The 26810-nt window shown below is 39.2% G+C and overlaps 1 long non-coding RNA gene across 5 annotated transcripts in view; it reads right to left on the reverse strand.

The window, feature by feature from the left end:
- The window catches only part of LOC106845809 (uncharacterized), a 98042-nt gene that overhangs the window by 30903 nt on the left and 40329 nt on the right, over positions 1–26810 (reverse strand). For 2 of the 5 annotated variants that reach the window (XR_011504443.1, XR_011504442.1), the window contains 3 exons: positions 9040–9231; positions 641–766; positions 39–119 (listed from right to left, as the gene is read on the reverse strand). This is a non-coding gene — a long non-coding RNA (uncharacterized lncRNA). The remainder of the gene's footprint in view (positions 1–38; positions 120–640; positions 767–9039; positions 9232–26810) is intronic. The other 3 variants (XR_011504440.1, XR_006529745.2, XR_011504441.1) reach the window with 2 other exon arrangements.

Here is a 26810-nt window from a genome sequence, read left to right on the forward strand (position 1 = left end):
AACTCTACCAATGAGACCCACTGGCTTGGGGACTTTACCTGCAGTCTTTACTTGTCTCTCATGAATTGGACTCAGTATTGGGTACTCAGGAAGGCACTCGGATGTCCAAGAGGATCGCTCTATACAAAAGCACAGTCAGCACCATGTAATGTAGGATAACTTGAGTAGCACTAGAAGTTACTCCCTGATCAAAAGTAGTCGCTCTGAAAACCCCACTGCTATGGCCACTGTGGGCTAGTTAATACAGCATCCTATGCAACTAAGTAGATTGCCCATATCAATCTTCCTAAAGTCTAATAAAATCAAACATCTGTTCAGAAACCCTTGCTGGCTCCCCATTACCAAAGCTTTTAAAAGAACTATATGATTGAACCCGGTAAATCTTTTACTATTTTTTTCTTTTAACTAAACCAGATACAAACATATGGTTAAAATGAAGAAGTTAAACCAATTATAAACACAAATATGACTTATTCAATAGCATCACAATGACTAGAGGAAAATTTGAGTTCTCAACAAACTGATGTACCCTCAAGACTCTCATTAATGCATTTTGTTATATCTTGATGTTAGTCTTTTTTTATTGACTCTTTTGAAGTTACACATTCTCAATCTAAAGATTTGTACCCAAGATGCTTACATTAGGAAGATTGCTCTGCCTTTCTTTTGGAGAGTATCAGAGAGAGATGTTTCCTTCATACAGGGAGGGCTTCAAGAATGATCTGAGGGTTCCAGGAAACTCTGAAGGCTTTTCCAATTCCAAAACCTGGAAAAATAGAGAAAAAAATTAAATTGTGCAAATCCAATAGCTCTGTCATTGATGGGCATCTCTATCTCTCCAATTTCCATTTGAATAAAGAAAGAACTCATGATACAAGATAAAAATAGCTTATTTTGAAAACAACTCCATACAAAAGCTTGGAAACAAACCCCAATAATTTTGTTCAGACTTGCTTTACACCCCTGGATATTTTAATCTAAAACTCACATCATGTATTTCTTCTTCCTCTAAAATAACCTCATTTATTTATATATCAGAATTTCTTTCCCCTATTAGTAAAAATAAAATCATGTAGGTGCAATTTTGTTTTCTTTATACTTTGGGGACTAAATTTAACTAATTAACATTTTAATAACATTCCACCATTTGTTCCTGCAGAATTAGGGGCCTTGCTCAAGATGGATTAAGATATACTTTGAACCATCTGGAATTCAAGCAGCTTTGATTTTAAATAAGTACTTGGTTTCCTGTATGCTTGTGGACATTTTGGGGTGATTAACATATAGGCCATAAGGCAAACTATAGAAAGAATGGAATTTATTTATTTTTATTATACTCCTCACACTCAAAAGATTCTGAATTGCTTCCCTAAATGGGATTTAAATATTGGTGAGTATCCTGGCAGAACAGGCACTTAAGGTAATACTGTGAAATCTCACTGTTTCAGAATGATTTGAGGGAAGGCACTCTGTATAGAAAAGCATTTGGATTATAAGATTGCTAAGAAAAAACGTTTTTTATTACTTTACATGGGTTACATGCAGAAACCTAAAGTTAAAGCACTGTTGCTGACAGAGATACCATGTAACTTGGTTTAATGAAGGACTAAGGACAAGTTCTATGTAAAGGACACACTGAAGGCCACAGTCTGTGCAAGGCATAAACCTGGGAAGCAAGATGGAAGGCAAAGTTGGGTTGACATTGGGACAGGGGTATAAAGCCTTGAATATAATGCTAAGCTAGAGGATCTACAAATTAAATAAATGAGCCAGATGGCTCCATCTGAAATAAGCCCCAAGCCAGTTTAGGCCACCATGATAATTCTTTATCGTGGAACAGATAGCACTGGCCAAATGATCTTCCATAGTAATTGTGGTCACACAGTGAGAAAAGAGGTTGAGAAAGACAAAACAATATTAAATCATTTTTCTGAGACTTGACACTTGAGAAATTTTGTAATCTGCCATGACCCAAGTTCTAGGGCACCCCACTGGGTTTGGTGCCAAGCCATGTCCACAGTGACAAGTCTGCTAAAATGGAATGCCAAACTCTTGGAAGAGCCCAGAACTGACTCCTCAATTCCATGTGGAGCTATGCCAATGCACATGTCCCTCATCTCTGTTATTGACCCATTACTTTATCACAATTCTTCCTAAAGTTCAACTTTAGCATAAATCTCCCTAGGATTTGTTCCATTTTTTCTTTTTCCTGTAACCTCTCAATTTTATTACTTTGCTTCTCTCCTTTTATCTTCATTCCTCTTAATATTTTATTTTGAACTTTGTTTGTCAAAATACAAATGCCCTTATTTTCTATATTTGTAAATGGAATACAACTATTGTATTGATATTGCAGCCATAGCTCACAAATGGGTGGTATCAAATGCAGTGGAGAGAGGGAGGGTGTGGGGAACACCTTCACCTCCCTGCATCGCATCCCCAGTGTGCTTAGGTATATTTCCACACAAAAGCTGACTCCGTTCACCCCCGACTAGGTGGATTGACTAGGCATCCAATGGTAGAGACAAGGATCATTTTTACCAGGTTGTCCTACCTGCTTTTAGAGAGGGAGAAAAGCAGGATTTAATTAACTAGGTAACTGACTTGAAGAGGGGTCCTTGTGTAGAATCCACATTTCATCCATGGTTCAAGACCTGACTTCACAAGCTCTTTACTAAACTGTATATTGACCCTTCCTTTGCTGCTGGCCTCTCAACCATGTCTTACCCCAGCTGAGAGTTTGAATAAACTCTGAACCAAGCAAAGGCAATTACCAAAGTTTTATTACCCTGCCTTTTATTATGGAAATATTCAGTCTACTGACTTTGATCAACAGCTAACCAATTTCATAACCTTAAAAAATGTTAATAGTAGACATCTATCCCATTTTCGTTCATCAAAATTTTAGATCTTTTAAAATCTTTTAACATTTTCTCTCATTTAATACAGCATGAAGTGCGCAGGGTAGATTTTATGGCAACTCATTTTCAAACAGTAAACTCAAGTGCGAAGAAATAAAGGGAATTATTAGAATCACACAGCAAGTTAGTGGCAGAGTCTAGTCTACATTCCAAGTCCTTGCCCCCTAAACTCATAATATTCCCAGTAGATTGTACCTCTCTCGTGTTACTGGCCTGTTATCTTAACCTTGCATGACATTAATGGTCACCTTATTTATTTCCTATACTATATATCAGAACACTTGTCCTCATTACCTAATTAGCAAAACTACTTTTTCTTGAGTAATTCAAACCATGCCTTTCAAATTCATCTGCTAATAACTAATATAACTTCAATATAGAGAAGGAAACAGAAAGGAACTTTCTCTATAAGAATATAATTACTTCCATTTTAGAAGATTGAGTTTATTATAGATTCTATACACTTAAAATATTTTGAGATTATAAAACATCTTCCCTGGAAGGAAGGAGTGTGGGTGTGAAGGTCCTCAATCTAAGTAAGGATTCAAAGAATATCTGGAGAGAAGGAAGAAGTTGGGGAGGGATAGAATATTAGTTGAATTTTGGACATGACAATCATCTGAGCTCTGAAATGAAATCTAAAACTGAGGATTCTCAGAAAGTAATCAAGTTCTGAGTAGAAGACAGAGAGAGACAGAGAGTGAGAATCCTTTGAAACAGGAAACAGTGAATGTCATGTGCTAATCCTGGTTGGAACCTAACTAATAGATAGTACAGTTTTCTGGGATGATGGTCCCTAGCTTTGGGTCCTAGGGCCAACGATGACACTCAGAATAGGCATGAGAATGATAGATAAGAAAGACTAGTGTCTCCTAAGATGATACCTCCCAAAGTATGTCCCAGAAACAAGAGTCCTGAGAGCTGCTCTTTCTAAATTGCTTCTTGGTCAAATAGTTGGTAAATACAAAGGGCTATCACCCCCTCCTAAAGACTCAAATGAAAACCAATATAATAATTAAAAGTCCTGCAGAAAATTAAAAAAACATCCAACATTTTTAGCTACTTTTAATGATGAAGTGTTTCAAACATGCATAATAATAATACAGACATCCATATACCCACCACTCACATTAAATGCAGATTAACATTATGTCTTGGGGCTTGCTCCATATGCAACTGAATCCTCAAACCATTCTCACCCTTCCTCTTTAGAGGTAATGACCACACTGAAGTTGGTGTTGATCCCCTCATTCATGTTTTAACTTTGGTTAATCCAGCATATCCCAAACATGTTTACTCACAGAAGCTTCTTCTTACGTAACATCTATTAACAGACCATGAAAGATCTGAAGTAAGTATATAATTTTGGAACACTGATTTAAGATTCCCATATGTCTTAAAAAAAAAAAAAAGGTGGTGAATAAGCTTCAGGATGAGAGAAATGGGTCAGGAAAGAAAAGAAGTGAGTTTGGGGCCCGAATGAACAATAATTATTGGAGAAATCAAGCTGCAATGTGAGGTCTCCACTGGACAGTCTAGGGCTCAAAGGATGATTTCTTGAGCTAGATGTGAAATTGCCTCCCTTTCCCAGGGGATCAGCCAAGAGTAGGACTCAAGGAGGCTAATCTGGGGCCAGATGGGCTACTGCAGTGTTCACCCTGAGAAAAGGGAGAGACAGGTTCTGGGAGAAAATAAACAGACTGCAGACTTCTAGAACTAGCAGCAATCCAGATGCAAGCCCAGCCCCCAGGTAAAATCTACAAGCCCTGATCTAGTCTCCTCCGTGAATAGGGTTCCTATGAGAGACTGGTTCCATAGTCATCTTCCTCAGGAAGCCTCCCCACCAACTCTGTATGCCTTCCATAAGTTGGGCCTCCCCTCCATCTCCCTCAACCCCCAACAATTTTGATTGAAATTATTGGTTTAAATTTTAGTCCATCTCATCCCCACCACAGACCCGGGGAAATGATCTTATCATCCATTCATCTCAGCTGAGCCGGATTATTCTGAACTGAATTGAAGGGCAAGAAAGCATTAATGAATAAGATCTGACTGGGGAGTAAATCTGAGTTACGCTTGCCTCAACTTCATGCAGAGGTAATCCACATGCTGGGCTGTGTGCGGTGCTTCAAATCCTATCAAAACTGAGTAAATGGACTTCACCCCATTTATTGCTTATAAGGAATAGCTAACTGCTTTGAGTATTTTTGGTAGCCCCTTGAACCATTTTACTTTATCCAGCATTGCCACATTTGTTTCCCCTGTGAACGTGCAGTGTGAAGGAAAGAGCCATTTAGCAGTTCACGGGTCTGCAATCTGCCACTTACCAGCTATTTAACCTTAGGAGAGGGCCTCACCTTCTCTGACCAGGTATAGCATCCTCCCATAGGTTTTGTACCAGATTAAATGAGCTAATGCACATGATATGCTTATCTCAGTGCTTAGTAAGTGACGGATCCACAAAATGAGAGCTATTTTTATTACTGGTATTATTATAAATAACTATAAAACCAAACAAACAAAAAGGCCTGTTTATTTAGAGTTAGCAAGAGATGGTTGTTTTGGAGGGTGGGAGGTGCTGTAGAAATCTGCTTGAAATGTTCCTGAGCAGAAGAATCAGAGTAGAATATACAATAGAAAAGAGGATAAGCTGGGCAAAGATTTGTGACCTAATGGGGTTAGGAAAGGGAATGGTTTAATGAATATTTAACATTTCACTGGCCTTGGAGAGGGATATAAGCCTGTGGTTGATGTGACACATAACGTCAGTGTGGTATTGGATACTCCCAAGAGTAACTTTGTCCTAAACCTCTCTCCCCTCTGGAAAAAGGAGTAAAGAATACAAGGCATGTAGATATTTCTTCCCAGTCTCCTGTCTCATCTCTCTGTTAGCCTGCAATATTATGAGAAGAGTATGCTGCTCCTTAATCCACTGGCTTATAAGGAGGGCCCTGATCATATTCCATATGAGTCATGGTCGAGGCAAGAGGATGGGAACGAAGGTCTTGCATAACTGATGAAGGTACCAGATAGTCTGGTTCAAGTGTCCTCACCATCTCAGCAGTGGCACTTTTAGTATGCTTCAGCCACACATACCTTTGCACTGCTCTGCATCTTCTGCGGTGGGTGGTTGTTCAGGTCCTCTCACTTCTTTACTCTCAACTCTCTATCTGAGCCCTTGGCACAATTCAAGTCCCCCCTCTTCTACAAATTCCTCCCTGAGCCCCTCAGTCGATGATCTTCTGTAGACAGTACTTACTGTAGGGAGCACAGGTTAGCAATTAATATCTATCTGTCTTTACTAGGGTTGTAGGATCAGATTTACCCATGTCTCCTCCAATAAGATTGTAAGCTCCTTTAGGGCAGAAGCCGTGTCAGCTGAATTTCCTTAAGCAGCCAGCACAGAAGTGAGCACGTGAAAATAATTAATAAATGCTTGTGAAAAGGAATATTTTAAGACCTAAGCTAAAAACGAATGCCTAGAAAATTCTCTGGGACATAAAGAGCTTCATAAAAATCTAAGTCCAAATACATTCACCCTTGCAAATGCATTTCAGAAGGGGCTCCAGCGCCGACCCCAGAGAGACTCCGAAGGTATCTGTCATGTGAGCTTGAAATGCAGCATTGTCATTATTCAGATGGAAAATAGAATCACTTATGAGATCATGGCTCATTGTCAATTCTCTATATATTTGCATTTATTGTGACAGATGCTGTCGAATCTCATCCTTGCTCTATTATTCTACAGAAATAGATTAGTCTCCTTATGCTATACAATAATAATTAAGATAATATCACCGATTAACTCTCTATGCCCCTTTCTATCTAGAAAGCTCAGAGAAATTGATGATTGCAAGCCTAAACTCTACTCCATCAGTTTCAACTGGACCCTCACTCTTTCCAAAAATTTCATTTTTGACTGAAATACTTCATAGGCTATTCACATCCTAAAGGGGTTTTTTTTTTTCAAAGTTTGGGATAATGGGTTTCAGCCATCTTGACTTAGAGCAGAATGAATAAATGCATTTTCTCCACAGAAAATTCGTAATGCCTTAAGCTGAGTTTGTGCGTATGACATATTCTTAACCACCTACTGAATTGCTTTCTCTTCATTTTTGAGGTTAAATGGGAGGCCTGGAGCCTATAGTGGAATTCCACCATATAGGCTGGTAGAAAATTTTAAAAATAATAAAGAAAAAAGAAATATAGTTCTAGTGTTATCAGGCAGCACAGTGAAAGCAGTAAAATTTCTGAAAACAGTAGAACTTTCTGCCATCTTTTTCAGGCCAAGTATCCGTTGGTTACCTATTCTCCACAGCCCCATATATCATGGAATTGTTTATTCTATACTGAAAATATAAATGATTGCATGTTTATGTTATCAAGAGTATTCATATTTTAAAGAGGAGGAAAGCACAATGATGTAATATGTTGGAATGGTGTCTATCATTTCTTTATTGTGTTCCATTTGGAGGCATTGTGGATGTCTCAATATTAATCAGTTGTTTGGAGAGAGGAAGCAAGCCAGGCCTGGATAGGATAGACGCTGAGGAATACTATCTGGTTACAGAGGATGACACAGCAGTGGGGAACTCGATGGTTGACTCCTGGACATCAAGTTAGGTGAAAAGACTCAGCGTGAGGACCCAGGTCTTGAGAGAATAACACTTAAAGAACAAGGTGATATGTTAGCAGTGGACATTCTGAAGATGGTAGCACTTCCCAGATATTTTAGATTGGGATTTTTTGGGGGATAACCCTCAAATAATGTCAGATGGGTGACTCTCCATTATGCCTGGGCATGAACAAACATAGCCAACATAGCACAAGAAGTTTTAATTTTCCATATGCATATAAATCAGCAGAACCTCACATTGTCACTGCTTTGCACAATATCTTCAATGTGAAAAGAGAGTGGAGGCGTAAAAGCTGTTTGCCTTTCCAGAAAACACTCCAGGACACAACTAAGACTAGAAAAAGCCCAATTCCACCACTACATCATAAAAACCTAAGCTGTATATTGAGAAGTTCATACACACCTGGAAAGAAGATTGTCTGGGAAGGAGAGGGCTCACCTGAAACCTTCAGCTCTTCCCCCTCAGACAAGCCAAAGGCAGCCCTTGGGCTTGGAAAACAACTCTGAGATTTCAGTAGAGCTGACTTCTCCCCTGCCTTGACCAACTAGTGGTGTCAAGTGAATCAGAATTCCCCTCACGCGACAGCAATTTCTGAATCTAAGTTTGTGTATCTAGAATAGTAGATTATGAAATTATACTTTCAGGCTCTAATATATTTCATTTCTGATTGCAAAAGAAGTTATAGAAGATTACTTCTGCTTGGAACTGCGTCTGAGCTCTTCTAGGGAAGATGGAATTTGATACCACACCAATTCATTTACTTCTTTTCAACTGGATCTTCAGAATAGCAATTTTTGTATTTATTTATAATGTTTATCATTTCCCTAATGCTAATTTAATCTCTTTGAAAAAAAATCTTCAGGCTTGTAATAAATGATACACTGGGAAATAGGGAATTGATAATACTCACTGATTTTAAACTCTGACTGAAATTCCAGTTTAAATCTACACTTAGGAATTATTTATATCCTCTTATGTCATATCAATTTAAATAATATCCCACTCACTGGGGCATAAAGAATAATGCTAATATTAAAGTTTCTATTTAATATTTGCTAATTGCACATGAAGAGGTTATATCAGTTGCATTTAGGATGTTTTTAATTTAATTTTACTGTATTGGAAAATCCATGAGGTTAAGTCTCCTGAAATTATTGCTTTTAAATATTGAATAATAAGAATATTGTCCCCATGATGCACCCTGAATCATGTGGCCTTGGATAAGCTTTCTCCCTGTTGCAAAGAGAGAGGAATAGCAGAGTGCTTAGTTTAATATTGTTAATAAATAAGAATGATCATACTCCCATTTTAAAATACCAAATCTGTATTTAAAAAGCTGTTTTTTCATGAAATATGTCCATCATCGACAGGGTTATAGACTTTTTTAGAACCAAAATCTCATGAAAATTAAATAAATGTTATTCCTGCAAAGTTGGCTTCTATCCTAAAGGGATGCATATAAACCACAGTTAGTGTCCTACCTCAAACTCTTCACTTGATCTTCGATTTTTCAATCATTCAATAAACTTCAATTGAATGGCTCCAAAGTGAGGCAGAGCAGTGAGGATGGAAGGAGACTTAGGCCCCATATCAAGACACAACCACACACCCTTGTGAGCTGTGTGCCCTTGGGTACGTTGCCTGACTTCTCTGCGCCTTGGTAGTTCCTTTGTCTGTAAAATGGAAATAACAATCCTATTTTGGAGGGCTTTTTTTTTTTTGTAATGTTGGGAAACACATGCTTTTAAAGTCTCTAGTCCATAATAGTGTAAATAAATGGTTACATAATACTGTGCATGGCTCTCACCAATCTATGGGTACAAACTGGTCACAGTAAAATAACTTAGATTCCACCAGCTCTTTTTGTGACCTACTCATGTAGGACATCTAGACTCCAACAGAGCACCCTTCCCTGATATAGTCCCTCTGACATTCCCAAATGTGCTAATCATTAAATATGACCATTAAATATTATGCTGCATTCAGTTCTACATCTGCCATCCCCCTCCTGCTCCTGCCCGATCAACACCCACACACTAAGTGTTTTCCATAGAGTTCATCTTTCTGTGACTAACTCCTTTTGACCCCATGGTGATGGTGATTTCTCTCCCTAGAGATTCCCAGACTTGAGCAGACCATGCCCAGACCCCTCTGAATTCCACTTAGATTCTATCTGGGACTCTCCAGAGGAGAGACTATGGTGTCTATTAAGCTACTGCTGTGTCCAGCAGAACGTCCCCATAAACAGAGGTGTTCACTCTCTGATGGGGGAAATAAGAAATTAACACAATAAATGGAATATAATGTACTTGGAAGTATATTATGCATGGCATAAGCATGACATGAACAAAATTGAGGGAAGAGAGGAACCGCTGTGTGTTGAGACTATCAGGGAGAAGTTCAAGGAGGCAACTAGTTTTGATCTGGATGTAAAAGAGGGAGTAAAATTTTGGCTGAAATGGAAGGATAAAACCTGATGGCATTGCAGATTGGTGAAGTGTTTCTCTAGGGCAGAAGGCAAATGTGAAAGGATATTGCAAAAGAGGGTTGGACAGAAGTAAGGAAGAAAAGAACTATGGTGGTGGCAATGACGATGATGCTGCAGGTGCTGCTGGTGGTGGTAATGGTGATGATGCTGAAATATTGCTCTATTTTATTCTTATCTACCGTCAGTAAAACATTAGTTTCCATTATAGAATTTGTTCCACCCTGAACTGTCCACACTTCCTTTTTGGTTCTCGTTACTATGCATAGACTACATTTACAGCATAGCGATGTAGTAGTAACAAAGTGGGAGTAGTGATGAGTCACATAACAATGCCATCCCATAGTGTAACACCCCACCCTCAGCAAAATAAGCAGAAAAACTGATGGACAAGGTATGGTTTGAGGCAGAAGTGGTATGTCCCTTCATAAGAAAACCCTCATGTTTTCTTTGCTTTTAGTTTCCATATTGATAATACTTCAGTGTTAGAAAATAACCAGAACTGTGACTTGTTTCATCATTTACATAGCTAGTTTCATGGACCCCAACACTTCATGTTCTGTCACATTTTAGGTAGTTATAATGCCCCTACTCCCCAAATGTTGCCATTTTGTTATTGGAATATGGGAACAGTAGTGACTGGTAAATTCTTATCACCAGGATGGGAGAGCATTGTCATATCCTCCTGCCTCCATTCCTCCTATGCTACAGTTGTTCAGAATTAGGAAAAATATCTCTCTCCAGAAAACTATTCTTAATTTCTCGTGGCATTACACTTTTTTTGGAAAGATAATCCAACAATTCTCACACATCTGCATGCTTTTCACAAGGGGACATAAGGGAAAGAAATTCCAAGAAATGGAGCCCCAATGGTGGAATTGTGTGGCAGTAAGATAATTGTTTAAATATCTAAAGGGAACATGTTCTACAGGGTACAAGCATCACACTACATAGAAGTTACAGCTAACAAATTTAGATCCAATACACTTAAGAACATTCTTATAATAACATCTATGGGAGGAATGTAGAGAGAGTTCCAGCACTGAATGGAGGCTTCAAAAGGATCATCTCAAGGGACTCCCTAGATCTGTGAATCTCTGACAATTTCAAGCAACATGACTACCAGCCAAGGGGAAGATATTTTTGGCTGGAGAAGCTTGTGAGAGTTTTTCAAATGATAGGAAATAGGAGGCTGCTGTCACACATCACAGAAGGCTAGAACCAGGCCTGGGTCTCCAACATGCAACTATAGCAACGTGTACCAGGACCATACCATGAGGCATTCCTTATAAGCAGAAATCTTTAATATTAAGTAAGGTAATATATGAGTTTAGAGAAGACATAGAAGGAAGATTTCTGGTTCATAAGATTAAACATGAATTCTGCTTCAATACATGGCTTATATAATGAAGTTCAAAAACGTCTGTGTGGACACATCTATAGTTAATATTTTTTAAATGCCTTAATTTGGAAGGTCATAGTTGACTGAAGAACGATAGCTTCGACTTAATAAATGCTAATATTGACCAACCAAGAAATCAACAGCTACTTAATAAATTAAAATAAAATACAAATATATCAGACTTATTTAATCAGATTATTATATTTAAACTACTTCCAAACTACGACATTTGCCAAGAAAGTAAAGAATGCCGAATGCTTAATTAGAAGTATATTATCAGTGTGGCCGTTATTCAGAACCAATCTTCCATAAATAAATAAAGAAAGAGGAAAAGAAAGAGGAAGAAAGAAACAGATTTTTGCCCCAACTCAGTGAGCACAAAGGCAATGATGAGTATAAGAAGGGACAACACAGCTTGCCCTCCAATTACAAATGTAGGCAACACCTTCATGGTGCAATGGTGGGATACTACAAAAGGGTTATGTCTGTACACATACATATGCATACATATGTATAAACACACACATTTAGGGATGAGCATTTAAAAATAGAGACTTTAATGGAGGCTCAGAAAATTCTACCACTGAAATTCAATTTTCTGAGTTGAACCTGTGTGTCTAAAACACTGCTGCGAGAGGAAAACTAATACTGGCTATTATTGGTTACTAACATATGAATGTGAATTAGTTTATCAAAATAATAAACATCACTAGCAATGATAGATTGGGAAATTTTAATGCAAATAAGGGAAGAACAAAATTGAGGGGAGAGAGGGAACTCCATGAATTGAGACTATCAGGGGGAAGTAAAATATGCACGTTTAACATGGTTAAGATGGCACAACGTTGTGCCTGGGGCACTATGGTATTGCAGCGGGGCACTTATTTCAATATTTTGACCCACACTTGATCTGCAGACCAGCATAGTTATATTAACAGTCTTCTTAAATGACTTGTTATCTTCTCTCCAAAATGTGAATGCTTCCTAGATTTTCTGCTTGAGAAATGCTACTACCATCTATTCCCGCTGCCTGGAACCCTCTCTCATGCAGCTCTTCCTCATGTCCTCTCTTTTCCATACCCTACTATCTCTTAATTGAGGGGAAAAATGAGATTCCCTCAATCTCCACATTCTTGTCATTTATCAACTAGATTATTGCTTCCCTACTTAATTTCATACCGCCATCAGAATGATTGATTTAAAATGCAAATTAAGGATCTTTGTTTCCTTGGGCAGAAGGTATGATTTGGCTGGCAAAGTAGCGTTAAAAAAGATAATGGTGGAGGAAGTAGGAATAAGAGAGGTTAAGCATCTAATTTGGGTGGTATCAGAAAAAAAAAGGCCAACTAGAATTCTACCTTAGATGAGGCCCTTCCTCTCACTGAGCTGTCGAGGGAGCCAGACACAAAAGGAATGGTTTCACAACACACGTAAATTTACCCATTTATTAATAGCTGAGGACACCTGAGACATCAGTGTAGGTGAAAGGTGAATGAAAGCATGTGCTTAGACATGAAGTTCAAGAGGAACTCCTCTTGTGCCCCTTCATAGCCCCAAAGCTTGGGGCAGGTAGGTTGAGTCACACTTACAGGGACAGAGAAAGAAAGACAGAGTTACTAGTTTTACAGAGCAGTCCTGACCTAAACTACCTACCCAAGTCTTCACTTTAGAAGATGAAAGAGAAATGGAGAGTTGTGGCTTGCTTTCCCCAAGACACAAGACTGCCCAAGAATGAGAAGTGATATACCAGAGAAAACTCAGAAATTTGGTACAGTGACCTACATATAAAGAAAGTCGGACACCAGGCATGTTTTGAGCTCCGACCCACCCAACAATGATAGGATGGTTAAGAAGGGTATGTGCAGAGGGTGTGGAAAGAGAGACAGAATCTCCCTTGTGTCTCAAATGATGCTGCTACCTCAGGCAACATCCCTGCCACTAGGAGCCACTATGTCTTGAGTGCTCATTCCCAATGAAGCCAAGGCCCCCAGGAAGCCTCACCTCCCTACTTGTAGTGAGTCATCACTCCTCACAAAATGTCTACATAGTGAGCTCTATCTATTGGTACTTCTTTTTTTCAGATGAAGAGATTAAAGATTAGAGGTTAAAGAACAGGCAGGGTTGAATGTAGACAGTTGTGGAAATTTAAGATATTTTATAGTTTAGGGGGAAATGATGTAGCCAAGCAAGGCAGCAGGAACAGTGGGGAGAGGCCCTAGATACTTGCCATGGGGGGATGCTGTGGCCAGAGTGTGTGTATCTGGACACGTGACATGATTGAGGGTGTGGTTCTGGAGCGAATCTGTTAAAATGGATCAAGAGAAAAGCTGCTGGAGATGGAAAATCAAAACAACAGGAGATTTGCAAGTCTTGAGTCATCCACATGCTGGGGAAGCCTCCAGCAAGTCAGCAAAGTGCTTCTCCCAGTGTTATATCAGATCAGGATCTCCCACCCTGACATCCATACACCAGCACATTGCGTCTTGTCCTGAAAGAGCCTTCCCTTCTCAGTGGGCTCGCCTTCCCCACTCAGGGCTCACACATTAGCAATGCCCTCCCACAATTTCAAGTTGCACTAAAGGCACCTTGAAGCCTAAACACTAATGTGTATCAAAATGGCTGCAGCACTACCTCTAGTCCCATTTGAATTGAAAAATACCCAAACTTCCATGTCTGGTTCAATGAATTAATAAAATCCGCCTGCATAAGAAGACTTCAAGGATGATGTGAACACTTTGGGGCCTCCCAGTATTCCTCTGGTCACTGTGCCTGCAATTCTCCCATTGAAATGCATACTTTTAGCTTAACTGGAGTTCTCTTTTGTGATCAAATTGTAACCCTCCTTTGGAAGAGCTGTGATTTAGACTGATTTTGTTTTTATGCATTTATAACTTGTTATAAATGAGGGGTCTGAGAGGGGAACAAGGAGCCTGTGGGAAAAGAGAAACCAGAGAGGGAGTAATCCTGGGTTCACAAAGGAGGACTGTAATGATGTCTTAATTCTGCACACCGCTTCTCAAGAGAAGTCTTCAGGCTTCCTTACTCATTCAGTACGTGGACCTCTAGGCCTCATTCCTGTTTACCCTGGTCAAACGGTAACACTTCTGTTAGACAAACCAAGGAGTTTGTAAAGAGGCAGTTTTAGTCAATAAAATCAATATCCATAACTAAAATTTAGTTTGGTCATGTATTTTATTTCAAATATATATGGAATAATCCATTACCACATAACCTGAGCTTCAACAAGGGTGGACCATGCCTGCATCCTTCCCCAGCCCAGGGAGGGATCATACAGTTTTCATTTGGTGAACATAGACTTGCCTGGCCCCAGGGATCTGTGGATTTTTTTTTTCCCAAGTTTAGCCTCAGCTAAAGCTTGGAGGAATCTAAATAAATCATAAAACATCTCCATAAAGACAGTTGATCCCAGTGAAAGAGTGAATTAATTGGGCTAGTTTGAACAAAGGGAAATCATAGGAAATCATCACACCCCGACCCTTCCCAAAAATACCATGATTTCCAGCCTCCTACCTCCACCTTTTGAGCCTTTTCTCCTCTCCAGTGGCCCTATGTGTCAGCTGCTGGGAGACAATTATCTCTCAAAGTCCTCCAGGCTGAAATGTCAGTGAACAAATGGATCATGCCCCACGAGGACACTGGCATCTAGAAAAGCAATGGTTCAGGGTCTGTGAGACCTGGGTTCACCCCTGGCTCTATCATGTACCAGCTGTGAAACTGCGGATGTGCACTCCATCTTCTTATTAGTCAGGGCTCTTATTTCCAAGTGACATAAATTCGACTGGAGCTTGCATGTATAGAAAAGGGATTATATTGTCTTCTATGACTAGGAAATCCAAGAGTTCGAGACTTCTTTAGTCAGAGCTAGATAAAGTACTTCGGATGACTCATTTATTCATTCTACAAATATTGGCAGAGGGCCTGCTTGGGTCAAGAGCTGTTAAAGGTGCTGAAGATTCAATAGTGAACAAAACAGATAAATGTTTAAATATATAACATGACAGATGGTGGTAATTACTATGTAGAAGAATAGCATAGGAGCGGGCAGGACAGGAGTGGTTGGAGAAGGTGATGTTTGAGTGAAGGCCTGAAGGAAGCCAAGGCATGAAGCCTTTGAGGAGCTCCATCATTGCCTTCACCTCTGTCATAGTCTCATCATGCCTCCTGGCTCTGTTCTTTTCTGGCTTAAGTCTCAACAGGTTCATTCCACAGGGCAGTAAAGACGGCCATGGGAATTTCCAGGCCTATGTGGCCCTGCCAGCTCATCTCTTAAAAGAACAGACACCTTCTATTTCAAAGTATCTCCATCAATCCCTGAGAAAGAACTTTGCTCATCTGGGTAACCAGACCATTCCGGACCCCTCAGCAGAGGAATGGAGTATTTTGATTGATCAGCCTGGATCACATGTTTAGACTTAAGGCATGAGAAGCAGGGCTAGGTTATTGACAGACTCACCAGATGAAAAAGACCAGTAGGAATAGAAATGGGGGAAGGAGCATTGGCCATGGAAAAATAATAGGTGTCAACTCTACCATCGATCCTCAGTTTCCTTATCTATAATAAGAAAATAAGTATGCATAAATGAAGAGTTAGAATGCATACTAGATATGGCATATATAAAGTGTCTTATATATAATGACCTTGTCCTAAAAACCTTATGGGTTTTGCACCTGCTCTATGTGCTTCTTACTGGGGGCAGGAGAGTGGAGAAGGCGGCAATACAGGTTTCTTCTAGTCTTTTCTGTTCTCAGTAGCTGCCACAACTCACTCTGTCTCTTAGAGTTCTTCCCCCCAAGATTGGCATGCATCTTCCACATTCTTCATAGCAGCTCACTTCCTTACTACCACTGAAGATAAGTACTCAGTTCCTTTCCTTATGAAGATTGTATTGCTAATAATTCAGGGGAATAGATATGGGGACATCAAAATGATAAACAACAGAAAGCCATAAATGTTATCATATATTACAAAATCATTGTGTTTGATCTTGGAACTGAAAGGTATATATAATAATAAATGAAAGCCTGCTTTCTGCACTTATCCTCTAAAGGAGGTTTCACTTAAACTCAGCTTCTTTCTGAGACTCCTCCTCTGCCCAAGAAGAAGATCTCAACTTCACAGCCGTCCCTCTCCCCAGAATGTAAACCCGGAGGTAAACGCAGCTCCAAACATTCCATGTTATTTTACCTCAAAGTGTTGATCTCTGGGAGCATTGCTGAGAATGAGGAGGAGGGGATGAGCACAGAAGATAAATGAGAGGTCTTCCTCATTGACTGGATGTGGGAATCAGGAAGCAGAAAAAGGGGGAAGGAATTAAGAATGACAACTAGATTCTGATAAAACGACAAGGAATGGTGATACAAGTCAGTACACAGAGGAAGTCAGGGAAGGAACTAGTTCTGAGAAGCTGAAGATATTGAGTACCTTTGGCTAAGTAGAATGAGTAGCATGTGGGACATCCAGGTGAACTGTGGTGGTAGCCATGGAGACAGTGAGAAAAATATAGACTCAACTGGACTCTGCAGAGAGAATAGAGAGGACCAAGGAGTACCATGAGACCTGAGCATAGGAAGAGGGGCCTACATGGGAGAATGAGAATGATTTGTCCAATTGTAAATGCTCATCAGGAGGGGACATAGTCCATACAATGAGTGTGAACACTGTTGTCATCAAACCTAGACCCCTCTTCCTTGCATGTTCTTTCTTTCCTTCTATTGCCAAAGCCCAGTGTACCAGAGTATGCTCTTATTTGCCTCCTTACTCCCCCTCCTCTCTTACTTTCCATGTTCTGGGGGTGAACACTTCTCTTAGAATGCCATCCTCATCTCTTATAGGTATGCACTCTTAGGTCTGTGTTTTATGCTCTGGATTCTTTTCTTCTTACAGTCTCCCATTATACTCTGCCCTATGTCTCATCCTCTGTCCTTGCTTTCATATTTCTTATCAGATAAAGAGGTGTGGATACACAGAGGAAGTCCATGGCAAAAGATGCCCCAAAGCCTCTCAAATCCCACCATATTGGCTGGCAACTCCCTGGGTCCACACTGAGCCAGTTTCTTGATACAACTTGACTTAGGGTTGAGCAAAGCTGGAGTGGATGCTGCAGCTATATCAGGGGCTGAGCTGTAGCCAAGAGGAGCTGTGCAGTCTTTGTGCACTCCTTCCTAAATCCATTTATTTTCTAAACTATCTGCTTGAGTGAGGTAGCTCTGGCAATTGTCAGGGAATGGATTACTTGGCTACACATTGCTTTCTACAATGTGGGAGATGACAATAATTTTACATACCAGTACCATTTCATGACCATTGCAAATGGTGGTGTCCAAATGGAGGGAGAATAGTATGATTCAGAGCAAGGCACTGCCCAGGGACAAGCACAGGACCCGTTCTGCTTTCCCCCGTGAAATGTCTCCCTTGGGCTTGAAAGTGACGTTTATCAGCAAACAGTTATTATTACTGTTTTATTATTGCCTCAGTTAGCATTTATATGGCACTTTGTATTTTCAAGGTGCTTTTCAATCATTTTTATTAGTGAGAGAGGGCAGATTGTCGAGCACAGGTAGAAGAAGGTAAAAGGCTGGGCCTTCTTGAGGAAAAGAAAGATGTTTCTGCAAACAGACAGTCATTCTGCTCTCTAAATTCGACTTTTTAAATGGTCATGGAGAGATATAGAAATCATTTGTGCAGTAATTATCCACTAAAAAGTCACTAAGCCAACTGAAATGCCAGGGGAGAAATTATAAATGCCACACTGCTATGCAGTCATGAGGAGAGAAATTCATTCATTCATGCATGTATGCATGCAATTCATTCATCATAATTTACTGGAAAATGAACACTTTTCCCCCAAACCTTGGGTAGGCATTACAAGAAATGCATAGAAATTCAATTCATGGCCTTTATCTTAAAGGATTTAAAATCATTATTTGGAAGATAAATCATAGCCACATCAAAAATTAAGACCATGAAGCAAATAGCACTGATTACATATATAAGAGGGATTTGGAGAAAGAGGATGTATGTGTTTGCACAGGAGTATTCAGAACAGGTTTCCTAAAGGAACTTGGATTTGAGTAAGACTTTGCAGGACTTGCAAACCTTTTTGGAGAGGTGACCTAAGGAAGACATGACCTCTGTCCCCCAAGAACTTACAGTCCAAACAGTTGAGGTGATATGGTTCTCATATTTAAAGAAGAGGGCTCCTCAAGCAGATATTTTAAGTAGTGGGAAAGAAATGGAATTCTTTAGGATTTCAGAGGAACGAGACACAGCCCAAAGTAGGGTGAATTTCACTTAATGAGAACTTGTGTCACCTAAAGATATTGAAGAGGGATTTCTGAGAAAGATATCAACACTTAGAGTTTAAGGAGGAGGCACTTTTAAGAAGGCATCTGTTCAAGAGCATTTTATTGAAGGTGGTCTCCACTCAGTCATCTAAGCGCAAATACACCACTCAGGGTGTCTGAAGACTAGCCATATCTCTAGTGTCAGAAAAGTGTTTATTCTTACCTGTTCTCCCTATTCCCTTCAACAACGTATAAAATCCTAAGACTGAATGGTTGAAAATAATTCAGCCAATGTGCCAAATTAAACTGAATATTCATTATAAGGAAAGCGTAATTAATGTTTACTCTCAGTCCCAATGTCTTTAATACAACCTATCCGTGACTATTTATCTATTAGTTACTGTATTCCCAGTCTTGAGCTAGTATCTGCCATGAAATTTTAGGAAAAGATCACTTCTGGCTCTTAGGAAAACTACTATTTTACAAGTGGAAGCTTAGAGTGCTAGGAGTTTAACACAAATGGCTCAAAGATAAAACCAGGTAATCATGTGAAAGAACAAGGGTAGGGAAGGAGACAAAGGTCATGATGCTCTTCCTTTGGGTGCAAATCACAGAACAAAGTCTCAGAGGGAATTACGTTGGAAAGAATGGCAATTTGGAGGTATCATTCAATCTTGGTACCGATTGCACAATACAAGAAGGATATTAGAACTGAAAACAAAAATGATGTGTGTTTACAAAGTGATACCTGCAAGCAAAATTGAGAAGAATACGAGCATAGTTTCCAACTTGCTCTCCAAGGGAGCCCTTTTTCTTACCTCCCATCACCTTCAATGAATACTTGCCTTGCATTGTAATTTCTCAAATTTGCAACCCTGGCTTTCTTCTAAAACCCAGCATTGGTGCACTGTGCTGAGTGGAAGGCAGAGTCATTGAATGCCTAGCCCTCAAGCTTTGAAGGTCACCACTAGTTACTAGTAAGTGACTTAAAGAAGTTCATTAACCTATATAATCCTGACTCCTCACTGTATTTGGGGTGTAGCTACCTCACTAGGCAGTTATTAAAATGAAATGAGAATATATGAAAGGCACTTAGCATCTTTTCAACACATAATAAGTAATCATAAACGTTATTCTTTTTACTATATTCCAAAGTTACCCAAAGGCCACAGGATTTTCAGAATTCCAGTCCTTTCCAAAATGATGAAGAAATCAATCTTAAAAACAAATCTCTACTAATATATTGATAATATTTACAATAGTTTACATTTATTTGGTGTTTTAATATTCACAAAACTACAACACGTTCTTATTTAAACCTCAGATAAAATTTAGAGGAGGAAACTATGGTTTATAGAAATCAACAATTTGCCAAGTCACACAGCTAGTGAGAGGAAGACCTGGGCCTTGAACTTAGGCCCTTGGACTCCATATTTTATGTAATTTTTACTACTTCCTACTGTCTCTTCATGTATAAATACTGATATTAATGTTAATGCATAAATATTAATATTAAGATAAACCTATTCAGAAAGATGAATGAGTCACATGACTGGGGCCCTCCTTCCTCTCCTAGGAACATATATTTATTGAAGAAAGAATCTATATTTTATAACTCCAAGGAAGGGGTTCTAATGATTAGCATTTTAGAAGACAACTTGAGGGAATATTTTGGAAGAAAATTCAGGTTGTAGATATTCAATTCAATATGTAATGTATACAGCTGGTCATTCCTCTCATGACAAGAGTGAAGACAATTTTATCCATGAACCACCTGTCTCTGTCTATAGGGATGAATGATCCAAATTGTCACAAGGACCTCAAACCCTTTTTAAGATTGGAAAGAGCCAAGGGCCCAGCCAAAAGCTTTTCTAGCATTTCTACATGAAATTTATAGTCTTACCCAATAGTCCAATCAATAAACTTGAGTAGGAGCCAGGAAATGAAGAATTTCTGTTTGCTGGAAACTTTTTGATTTGTTCTATTATCATAATTGATGACCTGAATCAAGAACTTACTCAACCAGAATATCAAACATCTCGTTCTCGCGTAGACCAATGCCTCTGGAAACTGATTAGGAAAATGTTGTTAATTCACTTGGCTTGTCCTTTCCCTGGTAAACTTGTTCTCCTTTTCCCTGCTTATCCATCTGACTTAAATGCTACTCCATAGAAAAGTGTGTGGTGGGGCAGAAGGAGGGTTCTGGAGAGGTTTTTCACAGTCCATGTGGTCAGAAAGAGCCACTTACTCATCAAGGCAGGGTCACAAAGAGGGCATTGATGAAATTTCCCTCTAAATGTATTGTGCTCCCTCCAAACAGGTCCTGTCCTACATCCCCAGCTACCAAAGGACCTGTGTCCCATGGTATTCAATACAACCCAGTTTATTGCTCATCATTCTTGAGTTCCTCTTTCATCTGGCAATTCCTCAAGCACACCAAGCCCAGGTCCACCTTGGGCCTTTGCGATTGGGCCATGCCCCGCCTGTGACTCAGATTTCCCCATAACTGGCTCTTTCAACATTAGGTCTCAATTCAAATATCAGCTCTTCAGAGACAGCTTCCTGACCGTTCCAGCTAAATTTCATCCCCAGGCCCTTTTTGTCATATTGTCCTCTATTATTTTTTTCTTATAGCATTTATTACTCTCAGAAACCATCTTAATTATTTGCTTGCTCATTTAGTATTTATTTCCCTGCACTTGAATAAGAGTCCCACAAGGGCAAGGCTTTATCTGACTTATTTATGCCATATCCTCAGCTCCCAGATAAATGTCTGGCACATGGTAGATACTTAATGTTTGCAGAAGTAAGGAAGAGAGAAGGGCAGCTTCATGGATTTAGTTTCCACTGTGTTTTGTGCATTATTCTGTGCTATGAAATTTGTTTTAAGCCACTTCTTTTGTGTATTGATGATTTCTTTCATCAATTAGTTCCTCAGAAGAAGAACCCACGTGTTCTATGTCTATAGTATCTCCCATGGCTGATTGTAAAACCAGTGCTTGGTAAATTCTTGGTGAATGACTAATAATTGTGAGGGAAAAAGTGGTAACCATGCAATTCAAATAAGAATTCAAAATAACCATCACAGTTCAGACAAAACCTTTAGATAAATAAGCTTTTGGAGCCCATCATTTGCTGAAAAAAGCAGCTCATTTTCCACTCCACTTTTGGTTGTGAGAATCCAATAAGGAAATGTACAAATGGAGATGAAAACATAGATGCAGAAGACATTGGAAAGGAAGAGTGAATGGCATGTTGAGAAGGGTAAGAAAAACGAAAAGAGGAGATTTAGAGAGTCAACTAGGTCCCTATGTGTGGGAGACTGGAAAATGGCAAAATCTTGGCAGAAATCAAAAGTTGGGATAAACAGCACATTGGGGAAGAGAGGAGATGATTTTAGGTTTAGAAAAACCGAGCCCAAAATCGTGCCAGAACGTGCAAGGGGAGATGCCCAACAGAGTGGGAAAAGCAAACGTGAAAACAGAGATTAAGAAAGTCATTCTGTTAGAGATTATCTTTGATTCTGTGAGAATGAGTAAAAATTCCCAAAAAAAGGAGAGGGAGCTGAGGACAAAACTTGAAGAACACACACAATAATAGAGTTGAGAAAGAAGAAGAGAAATCAGGAAAAAGAAGGGGAAAAAGGAGAGGGGGGGAAACTTAAAAGAAAAAATTGTATGGAAATCAATAAAAAAAACATTTCATTTTATTAAAATATGAAATATATCTGTGGTTCTTGTTTCTGCAAGAAAAAAGGAAGCCCAAATGGAATGCCTTTGTTTTTATGTGTATGGTGGTGAGGAGGCACTGTTGGTAAATAAGCTTTTTATTGGTGCCCATAATTAACTTATTTTAATTATTTTTTTAATTATTTTTAATTTGTTCATTTAATTCAATTAATGTATAAATGCATCATAGTAATGAGACACAAAAATACTTCCTGACCAGCCCCCTCCCCACATCCAAGTACCCTCACAGGGACTATTTTGTACATGTGATCTCAATTCTTTTCTATGAATTTTCATACTTATAAGGTAGAAATATATACTTTTGATTAGTTGGTTTATAATGATACCAAGAGGTATTACATTGTAGCTCATAACTTTGAGCTTATTTTTTTTTTTATTCAACCATCTGTATCAGTGACTTTTCTATGCTAATACATGGATCTACATTATTCATGTTTACTGTTGCGTGGATTCCCAAATAACAGCTGTCCACACCTTATTTAACCAGAACCTTCTTCATGAACACTAACTCCTCTGTCCATGTCTCCTGTGCCTATGTGTGACTTTTTATGGTTTGGGCACCAACATGTGGAATCACTGGATCAGAGAATGCAGCCCCCGTCCCTTCCATTTCTTGTTTCAATCATTCAGGGCCTAACAGGCTTGAGCACAGAATGGGTGAAATAATTGCCAGATGAATTCAAATCCCTTGGGTTGACTATTTCCTCTGACCCCTTCTTCCCTTTCACGGGTTACTATAACAAGTTGGCATTGTTATCACCACCACTTGGATTTGGTGCAGGTACAGAGCAGGCACAGAAGCAATTTGTAAAAAGAAGCAATAAGGATGTTGCAGAGGCAAAAACGAGCCCACATCCTGGCCTGCTGAGGAGCAACTAGTGGCCTTTGCACTCTTGGCCTCCAGGATGAAATCAACTAACCCAGAAAGAGGGAAAGCATCCTTCTAAATGTCCCATTGAAAATCAGGCATGAGGGAACCCATGTCTTTCCTTAATCCCAAGCCCTCAATGTATCTTCCTACCCACAAGCCCTAGATAATTCACAGTGCCAACTTTTTACTGCACTGCTGCACTCAAACACCCACCACACTCAACAAATTTTATACTTTTCACTTGGTCTCACTCAATCCCATGTGGTGTTTTGAAAATATGTAAAGGGAAAGCAAGCCTCCAATATTTTTCCTCTCCTCATAAATATGGCATTTTAAATAAGTTTCATACATATTCATCCTTTGCTCTTTCTTTTTTCTAAATGTGCACCTATAGCTTAAGTTTTATTCATACCCTTCTCTGGTTCCCTGGTTTGAATTGAAAAATTGAAATGTAAAATATTAACCAAATAGTAAGGTGTCTAAAACTCACCTTTCAGTTTGAGGCTTGAAAAGAAATGAAAACAATCCTCCAATAATTTACAAGCAAGATAGTAAAAGAATATATCCAGCTTAATAAAAAGCAGCCAAAGGAAGACAGAGCAATCGGTAAACAGAACATTTTTGAGGAGTGAGAGATTGATTTATGGGAGCAATTTGTGATGTCAGTGTTACTAATTTAGAATGACACTTCAAACATTCAATCTGAGGAATTCTCAGGTGGATTAAGACTTTGCCAAAGTTTCTAAAGAACTTGAAGATCTTTCACATCAGTTCTCCTCAGCTCCACGTCCCAATGTGTCCAGCGCAGATGAAATCCATCCAAAAATCATTATTTTTTCTTTCTTTTTCTCCCTCTCTTTTAAAAAAAGAAACTGAGCAGGAAATCTCACTTAAACAAGCTGTCTCACGACATTTCTGGCAAATCCTGATTCCAACTAAGTTGAAAATATCTCAAGAGCAGCCTGTCATACAGAATTTCAGTGCTTCCACTCCTGGGAAATGCAGAAATAGATGGATGTTTGGAATCCAAAAACTTCAAAACACCTTCAGAAAAAGCATCATGATGTGAACTTCAGGATGACCTGATTTTGTGTGAGAAGCATATGCCACCCCTCATGTATCAGTGAGCTATTGCTGTGTAACAAATCACCCCATATCATAGTGGCTTACAATGATAAACATTTTTTGTTGCTAATGAGTCTATAGGTCAGTTGGGCAATTCTGTTCTTGGCTGGGCTTAATCGTAAGTCTTTAGTCAGCTATCTGTAAGGTAGTCTAACTCTGCTGATCTTGGCTGAGTTATCTCACATACTTGAAATCTGACTGGCTATAGAGTAGTTGAGGATGCCCTTGCTGGGACAAGTGGGCTCTCCTCTACATGGTCTCTCATCCTCCATCAGGTTATCACAGGCTTGTCTATGTGGTGATGTCAGCATTCTAAGAGAGGGTGTAAGTGTGCAAGGCCTCTTAAGGCCTAGACTCAGAAGTGGCACGCCATCATTGCCACCTTATTTCTTTGATCAAAGTTGATCACAAGGCAAACCTGGGTTCAAGATGTAGAAAAAGAGATTCCCCATTCTCGATGCAAAGTCACATTGCAAAGGGTGTGGATGCAGACCATTAAGTGAGGCCATTAATGTATTCTTATACCACTTCATTTTTAGAGAAACATTTACGAAGAATCTCAAAAAGAATTTTTTTTTTTAAGTGTACTCTCCAAAGTTCATCTGATCACGACCTCTTCACCATGTACTTGGACAACAGTACCAAAGGAGAGCTCTGTGGATGCGTGACTTATTAGCCAGAAATTGGGGAGAAAAGAAGAAAAATAAAAATAGATATCAAAGTACTGGTACTTAGAAAATATACACATACATTTATTATCCTTTGTGTCCCCTTCCTGGAGCATGTTGGTGATACAGCATTTCTCAACAGAGTGTTCCATTATTGTTTCCACAACTTTCTTCCAAACCTCTGTGCCCTATTCTGTGAGTTTAGATGACGGTGCTTTGTTTACCTTACCAGATGGTGTCAACAGAAGTCTTTTAGAAAAGAATCGGGATGCATATTCCTTCCTCAAATAGTCCTTAAACAGTGTATTGACTGAAATATTTTGAAGTTATGGCTTCCAGGCTACCTCACCAGGAATAATAACAAGGCCACATACGTGTACTTGGTGACAACTGGACCCAACTCCCACCTGACCCACAGCAATTGTGAGATTTTGTTAGTTATAAAATGATTTCAGAAATGTGAAAATAATGGGCACCTTCAAATTGATGACATATGGTACTAAGTAACACTGTATTCACTGTACACAATAATATTTTTCCAAAATACCCCTGGAAGCTTTGAAACCATTGCCCCCATACAGCTCTGTTAGGCTTGCTGTTTTTCAAAAATGAAATGTCTTCTTTAAAGTGTATCCATTATTGTCTAATTTAAAAATCCAATTGGAATGATCATTTCAATTGTTTCCAAGGGGTAAAGATTTTCCTTAGGCAGCTGGGTGACATTGCCTCTACACATGCACATATTTCTTTTAGAGATCTCTAAATTACTGGAACGAATGGGACATGGGGCAAAAAGGACACGCGGACATAGCATTCAGGGCACTTTTTGTTCTTTCACTATCTTTACCTTTTCAATAAATTAGTGTCTCAAAGTTTAACCTTCGTCTATAATCCATCTGGGGCTTCCTCTCATAACTCACTCCAGAAGGAACATTAGTGGAAGTGAGTTTTCTCCCAGGGATTCACCCTCCTTCTGTTTTAAATCAAAAAATGCTTTTGCAAATTAGCCAAAGGAGACAGGCTATAAGCTTCCTGTAAGAATCCTTCAGTGTGCCCTCTGGACTTTTTGCCTGGCTGTTCTCAAAGTTGTGCAAGTTGGGATGGACATTAAAATCTACATGGAACGTGTAAATAGCACATATGGGGACAAACACATCTTCCATAAAAACAACAGGCATCTGCAGAGTTGCTGCAATTGAAATATACAGCATAAAAGCTTACCAATCCAAGGAAAGCAGGTAGTTTGTAGATTTTTATGGCGGAAACAGTTTTCAGAGACCAGGTTCATGCACGTCCCTCATTTTACATAGAAGGAAACTGTGATTAATTATTCTTTCATGCAAAACATAATTATTCAGTATCTATAATTAGGCAGGAACTGTTCTAGCCTCAAGATACAACAGAACAAACATCAAGTGACTTATCCGGGGACACATGGGTAGTTAGTGGTAAGCCCTGCCCTTGAACTCCAGTGCCCCACTCCTCATCCAGCATTCTTGACAGTACCTGCACCTTTAGATGATTCAGAATATTTGGCAATAAAGAAAAAGAGAAAAAAAGTACATTTTAACTTCCAATTTCCTGATCAAATATTTGTGCTTCTTCAGTTATTCACTTACCTTTAAGAAAGCAACAGAAAATCAGTAA

Source organism: Equus asinus, chromosome 7, assembly GCF_041296235.1.
Source record: "Equus asinus isolate D_3611 breed Donkey chromosome 7, EquAss-T2T_v2, whole genome shotgun sequence".
Lineage (NCBI taxonomy): Eukaryota > Metazoa > Chordata > Mammalia > Perissodactyla > Equidae > Equus > Equus asinus.